Source organism: Sander lucioperca, chromosome 21, assembly GCF_008315115.2.
Source record: "Sander lucioperca isolate FBNREF2018 chromosome 21, SLUC_FBN_1.2, whole genome shotgun sequence".
NCBI classification, from domain to species: Eukaryota; Metazoa; Chordata; class Actinopteri; order Perciformes; family Percidae; genus Sander; species Sander lucioperca.
Genome location: NC_050193.1, coordinates 5423628 through 5439367, shown reverse-complemented (window position 1 = coordinate 5439367; position 15740 = coordinate 5423628).

Below are 15740 nucleotides of genomic sequence, written 5' to 3'. Positions count from 1 at the left end.
GTATCATGGCCTATCCTCACTGCTCAGGCAGTAATGAGGTTTTAACAAAGGCAAAAATGCAGTTTTTCTTGAAAAAATAGTCTGTTTTTCCTACAATTCCGCCCTGTCTCGGCAAAACACTGATTAATTATGTGAACCTTGTTTTAGATTTTGCCCGGGGGTCTAGAAATGACTTTAATCCTCTTCCTTTAGTTTTTTTGAAAAGCAAAACAAAGGGACTGATTTTAAGCCTTTGAGATGCAATCCTTCTAATCAACAACAGATTCCAGTTAATATCCTGGCCTTTTGATATCTTTCCTCAGTAGAAAACAATAAAGTACTCCAGTTGTTTGCTATTTTCTGTTCTGACCAGCCATCAAAATGACACATGCACACCCACATATTTCAGCCAAGGTTAACATCATAGTAACAGAAAGAAGTGGGGGATTTCTGTGAGCTTTGTTTTAGACCGTAATTTCTACACTCTACTGGAAATTATCGGATTAGCCGTACATACATTATCTTTGGTCTGCTCACATTTCAGTGTAATTTTTCACATTGAAAAGACAAACCAGAAAATAAAGTCTTCATAATAAAGTCTATATGCATCTAAGGCGCCCTTATCACCCCATTCAAACTAGCTCAAGCTGCAGAACTGGGACTATTGCTGAGCGTTCCCCCTAAATGAAAGAGAAATGGTTTTATCCGGCCTTTACAATTAGAAGGAGACACTGAGCTGGTTTTGGCTCTATTGCCTCAAGTTATTAGCTCAGGGTAATTAAGTGTGCATTATTCTCCCAACATCAAAATGATTTTATTTTTTTTTTGCAGTTCTCTGTCATTGTAGGCAGGGCGTTCGCTGGTCTGACTTGTGGAGATACCCGCGAGCTGACCCTGCGAGAGCATGAAGACATAGTGCCAAGAGGAGAGGAGGGGATGACACAGAGACACAAAGACTGTCCTCAGCAAAGTGAAAACCTTGTCAATGACTTCAAAGGTCTGTCAGTGTCTCTGTAGGATTTTGATTAAAAGGGTTTGGGATTTGAATGGTTGAACTACTGGGAGAACGGTTTTATAGAAGAACAATTATTTTATGGTGACTATTACTCCTATAAATTGCTATATAGAATGTATTTTTTTTTTAGAGTTTACATATGTATTGATAAGGTTCAAGTAAAAATTGTCTCATATTGTAAAATTGTTTGTTATATCATTAAAATTACAAACATCACACTTTAACAAGATTAGCTGTTGTTTAGTCCCATCTGTGATTTGAGCACTCTTTTTTCGTAATAACAGAAAATAATACTGAAAATAAAACCATTTTCCGTGCGATTTACTCTTTTACTCAAAGTAGCAGTAGTTTCACTCTCCTCAGCAGCACCTATGACAATAAGCATAATTGCAGGTGTTTTTTTGGATCTCACTTTCACTTGTTTTTGAAGTTTCATCAGTAGTAGTCATTGCTCTTTTCTTTATTTGTTGGGCCATGGTAAGTGTTTATTCGCAATGCTAGCAGAGAACAGATCGTCTTTTTTTTGTTTCGTCAGTTCAGCCATCAGCTCAATCACCATTGTGTTACCTCATTCTGCGATAGAAGGTGACTTAATAGACATGTATTTAAATGGAAATCTTTTAGAAAGGCCCACTTAAAAGATCTGAGTACAACTTCCACCACTACTTAAATATTAAGTTATTACTGAAGGAGTAGTGAAAGGATATTGATGTTGTCACAAAAAAACACAACAAAAGGAAAATGAAAATATGTATTTCATCACTGACTCCATATATTGAAAATGTTCTATAATTCATTGCTTCACTCTTGCAACTGCAAAACCTTTTTTTCTGACAGCAACAATGGTATAACACACATATGTCTCACAAAAACAAACAAGCCCAGCGCAGGAACATATAATGCACTGGAGCCGCTTTGGGACAGTACAGGCTCTACTTGTTGTGTCAGAGCAGCAGTGAGCCAGCAGAGAAGCCAGCTAAAATAAACACAGCCTTGTCTTCTCACAACTCTGGTAAAAGCTCATAGCCCTTTATTAATTCAGCAGCCTTTACTGCATTTTTGGATGACTCTAGGTTTGCCTGTCAGTATGTCTCAGAGAATAAATAAATTAAAAGCAGTTGCAGCTGGAGTTCTAGACGCTGATGACTGTAATGTATCCTGAAATTTCTTTTTTTTTCCTTAACAGCTCCAATTTCCACATGAATACATATAATCATAGATATGTTTTCATTTGATGAAGACAACTGAACAGCCATTGGCTACATCTACCTCCACATTACTGGCTACAGCTACATTCAGATATGTTTCTGAACTGAAAACAGCATGCAGGATGAAAAAAAAACAGCAGTTTAAAACTAAGTGGGGCCCACATTTCATCTAAGCATCTAATGCATCCTGATTTACCTCTATTGGAGTTTGAGTCGTTGTATGAAGTCATACATTTTACATTAATGCAGGTGAAACAAAATGAAACTGTCTTCAGTATCCATCACTTTAAGCCAGTCAACATCAGCGTAAGCCTTCAACCCACCAGATGCACTGGTAAGTGACACTCTTTGCTTCCTGTCTTGCTAAAAGCTACAGAAGAAATGAATGCAGCAGAAGCAAACGTCAACCTTGTGATTTGGATTCAGAAATGCATGCATGATGGTTTACTGTCCTATATTTGCGTACAGACTGTCCATGTACATACTTGTTGGAGCAGGCTTGATACATAAGATTACAGTGACCCAAAGATTAGAGAAGCAGGCTTCTCAGATGTGAATGAGTAGCATTTGCCCCTCACTAATTACCCACCGATGACAAACTATTGAGCTAGAAACTTACTCCCACTCAGTGGCCAAGAGATTGGTTGAACTGGGAAGCTTCCATGTGTGACTGTTTTGAGTCAACAGCAGACAATTATATGCTAGTAGCATGGCCCTAGAGATGGCAAAGTCGGTCTGTCAGTCAGCCCACCAGACTGAAATATCTCAACAACTATGAGGTAGATTGCCATGAAATGTCCTACAGATATCCATGGTGCCCAGAAATTGTATGCTAATGACTTTGATGATCCCCTGACTGATTCATCTAGCACCACCATGATGTCAAAATTCCAATTTGGACTTAGTACTTGACAGAATACATGCAAAACACATGTCATCCTATCAGCCTCATATGCACTTTGTGTTTAGTGTTAATTAGCAAATATTAGCATGCTGACATGCTAAACAGAGATGGTAAACATTATACCTGCTAAACATTAGCATGTTAGCATTGTCATGGAGAACATGTTAGCATGCCGATGTTAGCTAAAGTGTCTAAATACAGCCTCACAGATTTGATAGCATGGCTGTAGACTCTTGGTCTCATTATTTTCCAAACAGTCTATTTTTATTTTGTGAAGTTTGGTGAAGATTATCTCAACTGGGCTCAGAGACACTTCAAAGCAACGTCAGAGTGCATCACCAGTAAACTTTTGTCAGATCAAGTCTTTTGGTGTTTTTAAAGTAGGCTACCTTAAAAGTAGTTTTTAAACATTTCTGACTCTGGCGCCCACCAGTGATAGTATCAAAACAGACACTTTGTCAAACGGCAAAGGATTGTCAGGATTTCATAATTTGAAAAATACAGTAATAAATCATAAAAAATCATATATAAGGGCTTCAGATACTGAAAACAATCGAGGCAATGTATATCTGACTTTAAAAAATTAGACTATCTGGGTTATCAACTTTGATTTAAAAACATTTAACTTCAATCTGCAGCAAAGCCATTGGGCCAATCAGTGCAATTCCAGAGTATTTCAGTGTTTGGATTTGTTTTGTAAAATGTATGTCAATTTGTTTCAGAGACACTTCAAAGCAATGTCAGTGTGCATAATCTCAAATAAATTCTTTTATCCCTATGGGTGGGATTTAAAAAATTCTGATTATGGTGCCCCTTAGTGGTAAAAACAAATACATTTCAAACAGCAAATCATTTTCTTATTTCTCTACAAATAAACCATCAGAATGTTTTGAACGATACTATAATCACATAAAGATGTACTAACATGGGGCTTTAAAGTCAAACTTTAGTCATAGTGCTCCTTGTGAGACAAATTAATATATTAGTATGAAAATGCATCATTCTTTATCAAAATAAGACCATCTGAGATATAATCTATAAGTTATGTGTACCTAACATCTCCAGTAAAACCATCATTCGGCCAATCAGTGTCATTCTCAAACACTCAAGAGAGCAATCGTCCTTCTAGGTTTTGTCAGCAAGTCCATATTGCATCTGACAGACAGACTTTTTACAAACACACACACACACACACACACACACACATACACACACCACCACCACCAGTCAGAAAACCCTTTTTTTATTCACCTTATTCGACCTGCTGTCTCTCTCAGAGTGACTTGGCTAGATTAGTCAAACAGAGTTACGGATTATTGTGCAGATAGTCGTCTGTAGCCAAGCATGTATTTTAAAGATGGACTTTTATATTTTGATGTAATTGCTCTGTAGCCGCATTTACAGTCTGATCTTTAACTTAACTGTGTTTAGTAAATTTCAGCCATTTGAGGATTTGTTGTCTTGAGGTAAAAGTATTGAAATTAATCTGATGTGTGACTGCATTTTCATCCTGGCAATTTTCAATTCTTACGATCTAACAGTATGCAACAAAAATTGATAAGAAAAGGGCGACAGATAGTGATAACAGGATCCAATCTTAATCTGTCGAAATACTTTTGACAGAATCACAAAAGGGTCTATAGCTCTTTAACAGTTCATTTGATATGGTTGAAAATCCCCACCAGCGCTGAAACCTGACAATGTGAACTCTTAACATCACAGTCGTAGTCTCATTTCACAGTCAAAGTACGACGAGAACGAGGCCAAAAACCTCCTTATGTGCCACAGTCTAAATACTCTCAGAGCTGTGTGGGTGCCGTCGCAGATGTTTGACTCTATCCCTACAGTTTTTCAACCTGAAGTATAAAAGTACTGAAAGGGAATCTGTCCTTATTCATGTCAAACAATCATTTTCTGTCAGTAACATCTGCCAATGTTACTATGAATGCCATGAAAGCAGCTTCATCCTGCTCTCAAGGACAAAATACAATACTAACAAGTATTTATTAGCACACTTCATTGTACCAGGCATCTCGGAGGACTGCTGTTTTGTTCTAAACTGTGTAGGAGCTTTGAGAGGATCGTTGTGTTTCATTGTAAAGACACACAGGCTGTAGAGCTTGAGGTGCCGGTAGCTTTGGCAACGTGCAGCAGTAGAGCTGAATGTTTGCTGCAGAATGTGTAGCCCTGTCCACCCGTGCATTATATTAGGGCTGGTGGCTTAAAGTATCAAAAGTAATAGAACTTAATGTAGAAAAAATGCTGTCAGTGATTGTTACCCTATGATATGTATATGTGTTATATTATTATTACAGATGCATTAATTAATGCCATAGCATTTTGATGTTGTAGTTGGTTGAGTTGAAGCTAATTTGAACTATTCTATATACTGTTATATAATATCATTTACATAAATATCCATAATACTTTATAAATTGTATTTATACAATATTTATGTATTTAAAATCTGTAATTAGTAGCTGTCAAATAAATGTGGTGGAGTTAAAAGTACAAGATTTTCTTCTGAAATTTAGTGGAGCAAAAGTACCCCTAAATATGTACTTCAGTACATTTCTTGCATAACATTCTGCCACTAGGAATCTATTTTAATTCCTGCATTTTACAGTGTTTTTTACAGTGGGCACAACTGGAGTAACATGTGCAAAGCTCTAACCACAGTCTGCACAGCAGCAGTTCATGTGGACCAAACTCTAGTTTGTTTGTCATTGCTTGAACACAGTTTTCAAAACTCTACACACTTATCCCACGACTTTAACCACAAGGTGCACAACACTGTGGATTTACAGCACTTTGTTCAAATGCTAACACACTGCTGTCAAAACTGTTAACCACACCTTCAAAACAGAATAGATTTCAGTCTGGTGCCAATCAAACACTGTTGATTGGAATTTTAGCTGAAAGCCTAAGCAGGTGTCTTGTTTTGGACTAGTTAGTGAACATATACGGTATTTATATAAAGAATTCTCAGAAAGCCTTTTTTTTGTATACAAACACCAAATAAGAATGAAACAATTATACACTGTACCGTTTTAGAGAAACAGGTAAAAGAGCAAAGATACCAATATGTCCAGGTAAGATGTCTGAGGTTATATACACAGCTATAAAAAAAATAATTGAAAAACACTATATCTTTACAATAGTAAAACTGCGTTCTTACTGTTTTTCAGAAAGTAATGGAGGTGAAAGCAATGGAAACACCACATTCATTTGTATTTAGAGAGGATGCAGACATCCAATGTGATGAAGAAAACTTGCCGCATGATGCTGGAGAGAGGCAGGATTAGTCACACTATTCTTTGTTATTGTTATGTACCTTTAGTTTTTTTCCAGTAATTCTATAAATTACTAGAGACAAAATACTATATTGAAGCGAACTGCTGATTTGCATTCCTTCTTGTTAACCTTACATAAAAATTGGTATATTATAAAATCTATATTTTTTCTTTAAAGAAACTATTGAGTCAGTGTGTTCTGAGTGACAGTGTGTGTGTTATCTCAGTGAGGATTGTTCATAGTGTTTGGCTGCACTGAGCCTGTTTTGAGACGTGTGTTAAGAGTTGTGTTGCTTGGAATGAGTTTTGCAGGTGATGTGAACTGTTTAGCTCAGGTGACTGTTGGTAATGCAGACAGTGGTTTGAGTTTTGCACTCAATAAAAAAAAACTGTAATAAATTAATGTTTATTTGCTAATAAGGTTTTAAATGCTAAATGATTTGTTTTCGGTGTACAAGAGTTCATAATGTACTCACAGTTAAGTACATAATCAGTGATGTTATCTGAGGATCAGTGTCTTAATCAGCTCTTTTTACTCTTTTCACTCTCACATAGACAACAGGAGGATTGATCGAGCCTTGGAATATGTCCAGGCAACATGTATAATCTACTGATGAGTCCTCTCAATACACAACCATCATAAAACCCTGCCTGCAGCCTGTGCTGCAATATGTGCACATCTGTGATGCCCTAGGAGTCTTTCCAAATGACCCTGCACTGTGCACCCACCTCCCTCTTGGTGGTCCAGCTCCCCAGGGAGAGGTGTCATGCATGCCTGCTCGGTTAATCCCGGCCTGCCAGGAGGCTGCAGGGTTTGTGGAAAGACAACGGTGTGACCTTCCTTGATGAGCACATACTGTGTACATCACTCCTAGCTGCACCGTCAAGCCCTGATAATCTGTCATCTTCTCATCATCAGGTCTCCTCTGGCCGGCTCTCTCAGGACAAAGTCAGCTCACTTTTAGTACCTGTGCTGATATTTCAGACACATTGTTTGGGCTAAGCATGGTCACAGTGATGTGAATCTGAGCTGAAAACATTGCTACACTTTGAACTGTCTGTCTTAAACTGCTCAGTTGACCCTCTCGGCTTTGGCTTCTCTGATGAAAGTGGAGCCACGTCATGCCGGTTGGAGTATCTTGCCTTTAGCACCTGGCTGTCACACCCATGATGACTCTCTCCTCCCAGCGCTTAGAGCTTAAGATGTCTTACAGTCTTTCCCTTTTGAGGCCCAGAGGGCATAATATTCGCTCAGCAGAAAAAGTTGGAGAGGCAGAGAGAGACAATATGAACAGCTATCGATCAGGACAACGCATTGTCATGAACAATATGTATGTATGATATCGTATGAAAACCTATGCACAACAATTCGTATGATATCCTGCAAAACTACGGTGAACGCCAGCCGGTCACGTGACAACCAGTCACATGACAGTTAAGTTTACCTGTCTTTACAGTAAAATCTAGTCAATCTAGAAAATGTTACTGTGAGCCAGGTACAGGGCACCGTGAGGTAGAGCTGAAGATCTTTGCCCGAACCCGACGGGACCCGACGGGACCCGACGGGGTTCGGTCAGGTTCGGTCTTCATTTCTATCATGTTACACGGGCTCGGGCCGGGCTCGGGCTTGCGCTCCGAGTTGCGCAGTAAACAAGCGGTCCGGTGAAGCGTTTCGATTAGCGTAAAAATGGATGCTGAGGAGGTGAAACAGAGGCTGGCTTCTGGAGGGCTTATTTTATTTCTTTGTTCCAACTTCCATGTGGCCTATAGCCTCTGTTAGTCATGAATAAATTATGTTAAAAAATGTATAAATTACTCATTCTTGACGGAAGACAAAAGAGCTGTGTGCGTGCGGTGCAGTCTCTTTTTTCTTTCTCTCCCTTTTCCGCCGAGTGGTGCGTGTGCCCGCTCGCGGCGTGAAGAGCGTGTCCGTGCTATTTTCCAATATGCACTCTAATCACTGCTGATAGATGGCCTTTTGTACAGTCGGGCTGTAAACGGGTTCGGGCTTTAAAAAATCTGTCAATCAAAGTGTACTTGTCGGGCTCGGGCCGAATTCTGTCGGGCTCGGGCCTTGTCGGGCCGAACTTTTAAGGCCCGATTACAGCTCTACCGTGAGGTCCTGCTCGTTTAAGTGGCCGTTGTCATTAAGTTTAGCCAACAAAAGGTTAGGTCATGCGACGGCGACAGTAAAATTTAGGCACCAAAACGACTAGTTAAGATTAGAAAAAAAGTGGTTTGGATTAAAACAACGGTCCCAGTACTTCCGGGACACGAACACGTGTTTTCCGGGTGAACGTCTTGTGTTTTCCCTGGGACACGAACTCCGCTCCACTGCTTAAAAGCCCTGTTTTATTTTGAAAGTCCTGTGTTTTATTTTGAAAGCCCCTGTGTTTCATGAGTCAGCCATCCATCCTGACCTACTCCCTACGCAGACCACAGCGCTCTTTTACATCAGCAGTCAATTTAGTGCATACAGCAATAAATAAGTGGAATACATAGGAATTACAGTGCATTACTTTTCGTAGCTTTAAGTATGAATGGTTCATGACAACAGCCTGACCAGGAAGTTGACACATTGAGGCCTGGCCTATCAGTGCTAAGAAAAAGAGATCCTATGGTCCATTGCCCGTCCCATCCTGTCCATGCATCTTGCTACTTTATTACTATTGGTGTGTAAATCTTGCACTGCTGCTAGCCCTTCCTCCTGGACCAGTTGTCAGTGGAACTACTGCTTCCTGTCCATCTGGATGGCATCGACATCATACAAATACAGCAGCACAATTGTAGCTCAACACATGTAGCTGTTTGGTACACAAGATTTGTATGTGCTCTGGAAGGCTTCTTCTCCACAAGTAACCTCAAAATTAACAGAAAATATAACTTCATCTCCTCCTGTCCTCATGTTCGATCTTCCCCTGAGAGCCCTCAACAGTAGACAGCTGGATTTTGCAGCCAAATCCAGGTCTTGAACTCACCTAGCAGCCTTGATTTCCTCACTGCCACCACATATGGCTCTAACACTAATACTAATCATCACGATGGCTGCTGCATCCTTCAGGTTGTAGGCATGGGTGCATGATGGATGAAATCAGTGAAAACACTTCCCATCTTCAGCAGCAGAGAGCTTGTTTTGCTGAGGCTCATCTCCGCACAGATGATGTGAATCTTGAGGTTCTAGATCACCCGTTTTCTGAAGCAACAATCACTAAAAAATGACTTATTTTATGAGCAGGTAACAACAATTCAAACTAAATTCACAACAAAGTTGACCCAAAATGGTTAAAGTGCTCATATCAAAACATTGATGCAGCAAATTGTGAAACAGGCAAAGGTGAAATTTAGCCTGTTATAGATCATTGTTGTTGCATTTCCAACATTATTTCTAAACCTACATCTTTACATTCTTTTAATTACATTTCTACCCTGTGCATGTGTGAAGAAGAACTGTTAAAAGACATGGCACTACCCTCAAGCGTTTGTACATAAAGTCATCTTTCTTCATCTGGAGACATGGGGAAAAATCACATACACATAAATAATGCATTGTTTTGAGTTGTTACAGAGCACTCAGCGAGAGGAGAGAAAAGCAAACGTGACATATTAGAAAGATTCCAGTTTGTTCTTGTTCTTGCTCGGCTCTCACAACATGGAGACTATTTTCACACATCTGCTGCTGCACAACAGGCTTCTGTCAGAGTTATGATACCAAACAAGTTCATGCAAAATTGTTCTGAGGTACAGTGCGATAAATGGCGTCCAAATATGCAGCTCGCAGACTCTTCGTGTTTCTCACCTCATCTGGATGTGCAGCTTCTTGATCTAAATCAATACACCTTCAGAGCCGGCATGTGGCAAAAACTACATAAAACAGAAAAATGCAATTACTTAGCCTTGATAGTTATTGTCTATTGCCTGTTTACAACCAGGAGCAGGTTTAGAAACCTTTGAATGGGGGGGAGGGGGGGGGGAGACATTATTGCATTGTAATGAATGAATTACATATACTGTTAAAATATGTAATAATGTCAATAAATAGCTGCAATTTGTAAATTCAAATAGCCTACAGCCAAGGACAGGTTAGGAGACAACGAGCCTCTAGGTCATTTTGCGTGTTGTGTCTGTTTGTCGTTGTTTTGCTTAGTTTTGTGTCTCTCTGTGGTCGTATTGCATGTCGTTGTCGTCGTTTTGCGTCTCTTTGTGTCCCTTTGTAATTGTTTTGCATCTCTTTGTGGTCACCCTGTGCCTCTTTGTGGTTGTTTTGTGTACTTTTGCAGCTCTTTATAGTAATTTTAAGTCTCTTTGTAGTCGTATTGCATCTCTTTGTAATTGTTTTGCATCTCACTGTGTACACCCTGAGCCTCTTTGTTGTTGTTTTGCATAATTTCTGTTGTTTTGCGTTGTCTTTGTGGTCCTTTAGAGTCGGTTAATGTCTGTTTGTAGTTGCTCTGCAGCTTGCCCCCAGCCTCCCACCCGCTGGCCATCCCTCTTTTCATATACATCATCCCAACATATATCACATTCTGTTTATTATGAGCAATTATCAAAGCAAAGAATGAGTCTGTACATAGGCTATATGCCAGGTTTTGTTTGTGTCCAAACAGAAGGCTATGCCTGTGTTGTGCAGAACGTTTAAACATTAGTCTGGATTTCTAGTCACAGTAGTTTAAGCTCATGGCAGGGAACCCCAGCCACAGGGTTTATAACGGATGTGGTTTCATCCACATGCTATAAAGCTGATACTCACTCACTCGTTTATTGCAGCATTTGCTGCTTTCTTGGAGGACGCATCGAATGAAGGAACACGCTGTGTGAGTTAGATTTGCTCAGTGACCCTCTTTATAACACTAATGTTCATTACTGGCTAATGTGAAACTTTGAAGTTCCCCAGATGGTGTTGGTTGTTATTATTCATGCTCAGTGTTAAGGCTTCATGACCTGTAAATAATACTCTAAACTGTGTTGTTTTCAAAGCTGGAACTATGGGAGCCTCGCTTTTTGAAATGTCCAACTGTCACTTACTGGCTCTTTAAAATAAACAACCCCATTGCTGTGTAATTATGCATGTATCTCTCTTTTTTTGCAAATTGTGTTTACAATTTCACAACTTCATAATATTCTAAGGCTGGTGTTAATAAATAAAATGGGTTTAACGATTCCATGCGGGATCATGACAGAAATCTGCAGTCACAAAACACCAGTGTGCAAACAACAGACGTGCACCAGCAAGCCTGCATAGCAATAAAGAGAACACATTGCATGAATAAGTAAGCTAGAATACGTTAATAATATGACTGAACAATAACATTTTTTTATGACAAGAGAGAAATGTTGAAAATTAGAATTTTGTGCCGTAAAAGTTTGTGGCCCTATAATTCCTGTTCACACACATTTTGATACTTAATGTGAGGCAAGACAGATGCAGCCTGCAGATTCACAAAGATCCATTAAGCCTCTATAAAGTAAAAAAACACAACATATAAAACTGTAGCTCACAAAACAGCTTTTGAAAACACAAGCACATATAATATATACATATAATAAAAAATAGATTTTAAATTAATTGAACACCCACAATGGCAGGAACTAAAATGCAACTAAATCATTATTGCATGGTTTCATGGTTTCACATATTTCACATTAAAGAAGATATTTAAGTGATGATCATGCAAAAGATATAGCAAGGCTTCACTTACAACAAAGTACCACAAAAGTTGGGAGCACAGAGAGGTAAAATTAAGCATTCACATTATATATATATATATATATATATATATATATATATATATATATATATATATATATATTACTCACATCTCCAAAATAAAAGGCTCACTAAATTCAAGAAGGATACTTTACAACAACATAAGTCCTGGGCTTTGCTTTATTTGCCTAAAAGAAATAAGACTAGGCTTGAATGTGAGAATGTCTATTTAAAATGACAGCAGGATTTAAATACTGTACACCACGTCATTGGGATTTTTCTGGAGAGGAAAAAGATTGAGAGAGTGCTTATTTCTTAACAGGCTCGTTGGTCATGCTATCTGCTACCTTGGACCTTGTCTGGCCTGTTAAATGGATTACTGATAAATCAGTTATGTTTTGGTTGGCATATTTAGCTTATCACTCACTGCAAATTTGAGCTGTGCAAGTGATTTTTTGGGGTTCCACTGCACAGTAATTTGGATGAATAAGAGAGTCTCTTTGGTATGCAGGTGTGGTTGTGTTGGCTATTAGAGCAGCTTTACACCTCAGGAATCAGAAAAAGAGCTCATGATCCTGACTGATCCTGTGCTCAGGGCAGGCCTCTGCTACCAGCACAATGATCCATCCTTTCATAAGGTATATTTATGTTAAGGATAATATTTGAACATATAAATCCACTTTCAGTGTTCTTAAACCTACAGTATATTGTGCCAAGGCCGACCTTCTCAATTCCAGCTTTCAATAACAGTTATATCTGTCTTTAATTGGCTGATCATGTTGTGTTACACATATTCTGAGCTTTTCGACAGACGTGATAGCTCACGCTCAGTAAATCGGGTAAATCTGGTTTATAGAAGCCTAAAACTGAACAGATTCAAATTCTTTTTGATGATGTCACAAACCTCCCTGTATTCCTTGTTTCCTCTATGTCTCATCTCTATTAATGCATGCACACACACACACACACACACAAGTGGAAATCATCAACATGGAGGTTAGAAGAGCTGATAAACAAAGGGGAGGATTTAAACATCTAACTAGAAATACAATTTAAAATAAATCAAAATGATTCATATGACAAAAGGAAACATGACATAAGCTACAGTAAATTCAAAATGAACCCTTTATATTGCGGGATTGGCAAATTAAGCTATAGAAATTTAGCTATGTGGATATTGTATTTTTAGCCAGTGAACCTTTTACTGATACGTTCAGTATCAATATCTTTGCAACTTGTCAGATATGTTAATTAACAACATTTCCTCATTATGGTAATAGAAAACATAAACCAGTAGGCGTTACATTTCCTTTCAAATGTATTTTCGGTTGCTAATTAGTTATATATAATACGTAATATCTAGGAGAAAATAACCTGATTCTGAAAATGTGCAGGATATAAATTAGATTGACTGTGTTCAGGCTGGCTGCTGGATGTACCCTAATAAATCTCCTGCGTAAATTATGCGACACACAAAACAACACTGAGGTAGGTTAGTGAAAACCATAACGGCCGTGAAGACCATGGGAGAAAAGCAGGGAAACATCTGGGACAGGTCAGCGGTCTATCACAGGCTAACACACTTTCACACTCACATTCTCACACGAGGGAAAGTCAGACGCTGCAGTCAGCCTGACCTGCATGTCTTAGGATTGCAGGAGGAAACTGGAGCACCGAGAGGAAAAGGCTTGTGAAGTCAAGTCAAGTTTATTTGTACGGCTCAATATCACATGAAATGTCTCAATGGGATTTACAGGCTCAAAACTGCAACTGTTCCTGACCCAGCCCGAGCTCTCTGAAACAGACGAGGAAAATCTCAGTAAAAAGATAATCACTGAAGAAAAAAGAAGAAACTCAATGAGACATTCCACTTCCTTTCACAGCTGGGGTACAATGTAACTCATATGGGTGAGAAAATGGCAAAAAGTTGTACCAGTTGATAGAAATAAAAATGCACGAATGAAAGCTTCTGAAACCTAACATGTGGTTTTCCAGTTTGTAGTGGATGTTCTCTTTGTGCTACGCAGTCTTTACCAGATGACCACCCACATACTTAGACACCTACGGTAAAAGACTATCATTATAAAGATGATCCCACCACACTGTGGTGATTTACCTTTGTGCTTGTGTGCCCATTATTAAAGTTGATTTACAAGGCTTTTCTTCCACAAGAATCAGTTTATCAGACAACCATGTTATTTTCTTGCTGCGTGATAAAAAACATTCTGAAAAATCCTTTAAAATATCCAATCTGTGTGGTAACAGGTAAATGTCATGGTCTCAGCAGTTTCTATTTGCTGCAGTGACTTTAAAACATAGTAAACTGATTGTTTTTTTAAAAATAAGAGTTTGAATTGTAATTCAGAACACATTACATCCTTATGCATCTGTAACGACTGATCAAAGTTTATCTGTAATGTCTTAAAGTGTTTGGTATCACAGAAGTTGTGTGCACATCCAAAAAAAACTCAGTGGTAAACACATAAAGGGAATTGAGATTCCAGTGAGTATAGGTATTCGTCTATGCAATAATCCACAATCACCTTTGGTGATCAGTAGTTGTTACTTTGGTGTTTTTCACTCAACGTAAACACACTACATAAAGTATAGTTCCACATATGTCATTATGATAAAGTAGGGAGAAGAAAACATAATTAAATTAACCTGTAAAACATACTTTCACATCAACAAAAGAAGTCGTACTACTGTATGTATGACACTAAATGTACTTAGCAGCCTGTGAGTGCATGCAGAATGTATATTTCTTTCTTTCTTGACCTCTGCTGCTAGACATTACATATTACCTGTTGATTCTACAACACAGTTAAATATGTTTTTGGTAAAAAAAATATATATATATATATATATATATATATATATATATATATGTGTGTGTGTGTGTGTGTGTGTGTGTGTGTGTGTGTGTGTGTGTGTGTGTGACGATTTGACATTAGTGCAAAGCAGGCTGGGGACTAGATGAATGAACAGCAGAGCATCGGTGGTGTTTTAATATAGGGGGAAACTATGGCTCGAAGCAGCAGTGGGCTAATTACATTTAATTATTCTCATCACACTTGTAATATTCTCTTTTGATTAAAAAAATATTTCTGCAGCTTTCCCGACATGCCTTTATTAGGACACCTGATGGACCTGCATGACCCACAGGACTCCTACAATTATGCAGGCTGTCATGTCCAATTCAGGGCACGTGGGAATACATGTACAAAATGATTGAGATGGCCTCGCATGGAGCCCTATAGATGTCAATTGCTCTGGATGTATGAATACAGGAGGAGGTAGTAGTATGTCGAACAGCATGACAACAAATGTTTAAAAGCCACTTTTTGATGCAATTAGAAAATTAGATTCATTTCTTCAGGCACCCTATGGATTACTGCGACAAATGTAAGACAAATATCCTGAGAAAAGATTATTCTTGTTTGTTTATTCGAAGGAGCAGAATGCGGTGCTAGAACCAGCCATTACCTCAAATTACATTATCGTCTTTTCAAAGAATCAAAACCACTTAAGATAAAGGCAGATGTATCACAGTGTAAGCAGGATTGTTTCAGCAGTCGGCTCTGGAAAAGATCTACGGCTTGTATCTCTCTTCTGAGGAAGACACTCCTCCAACAAA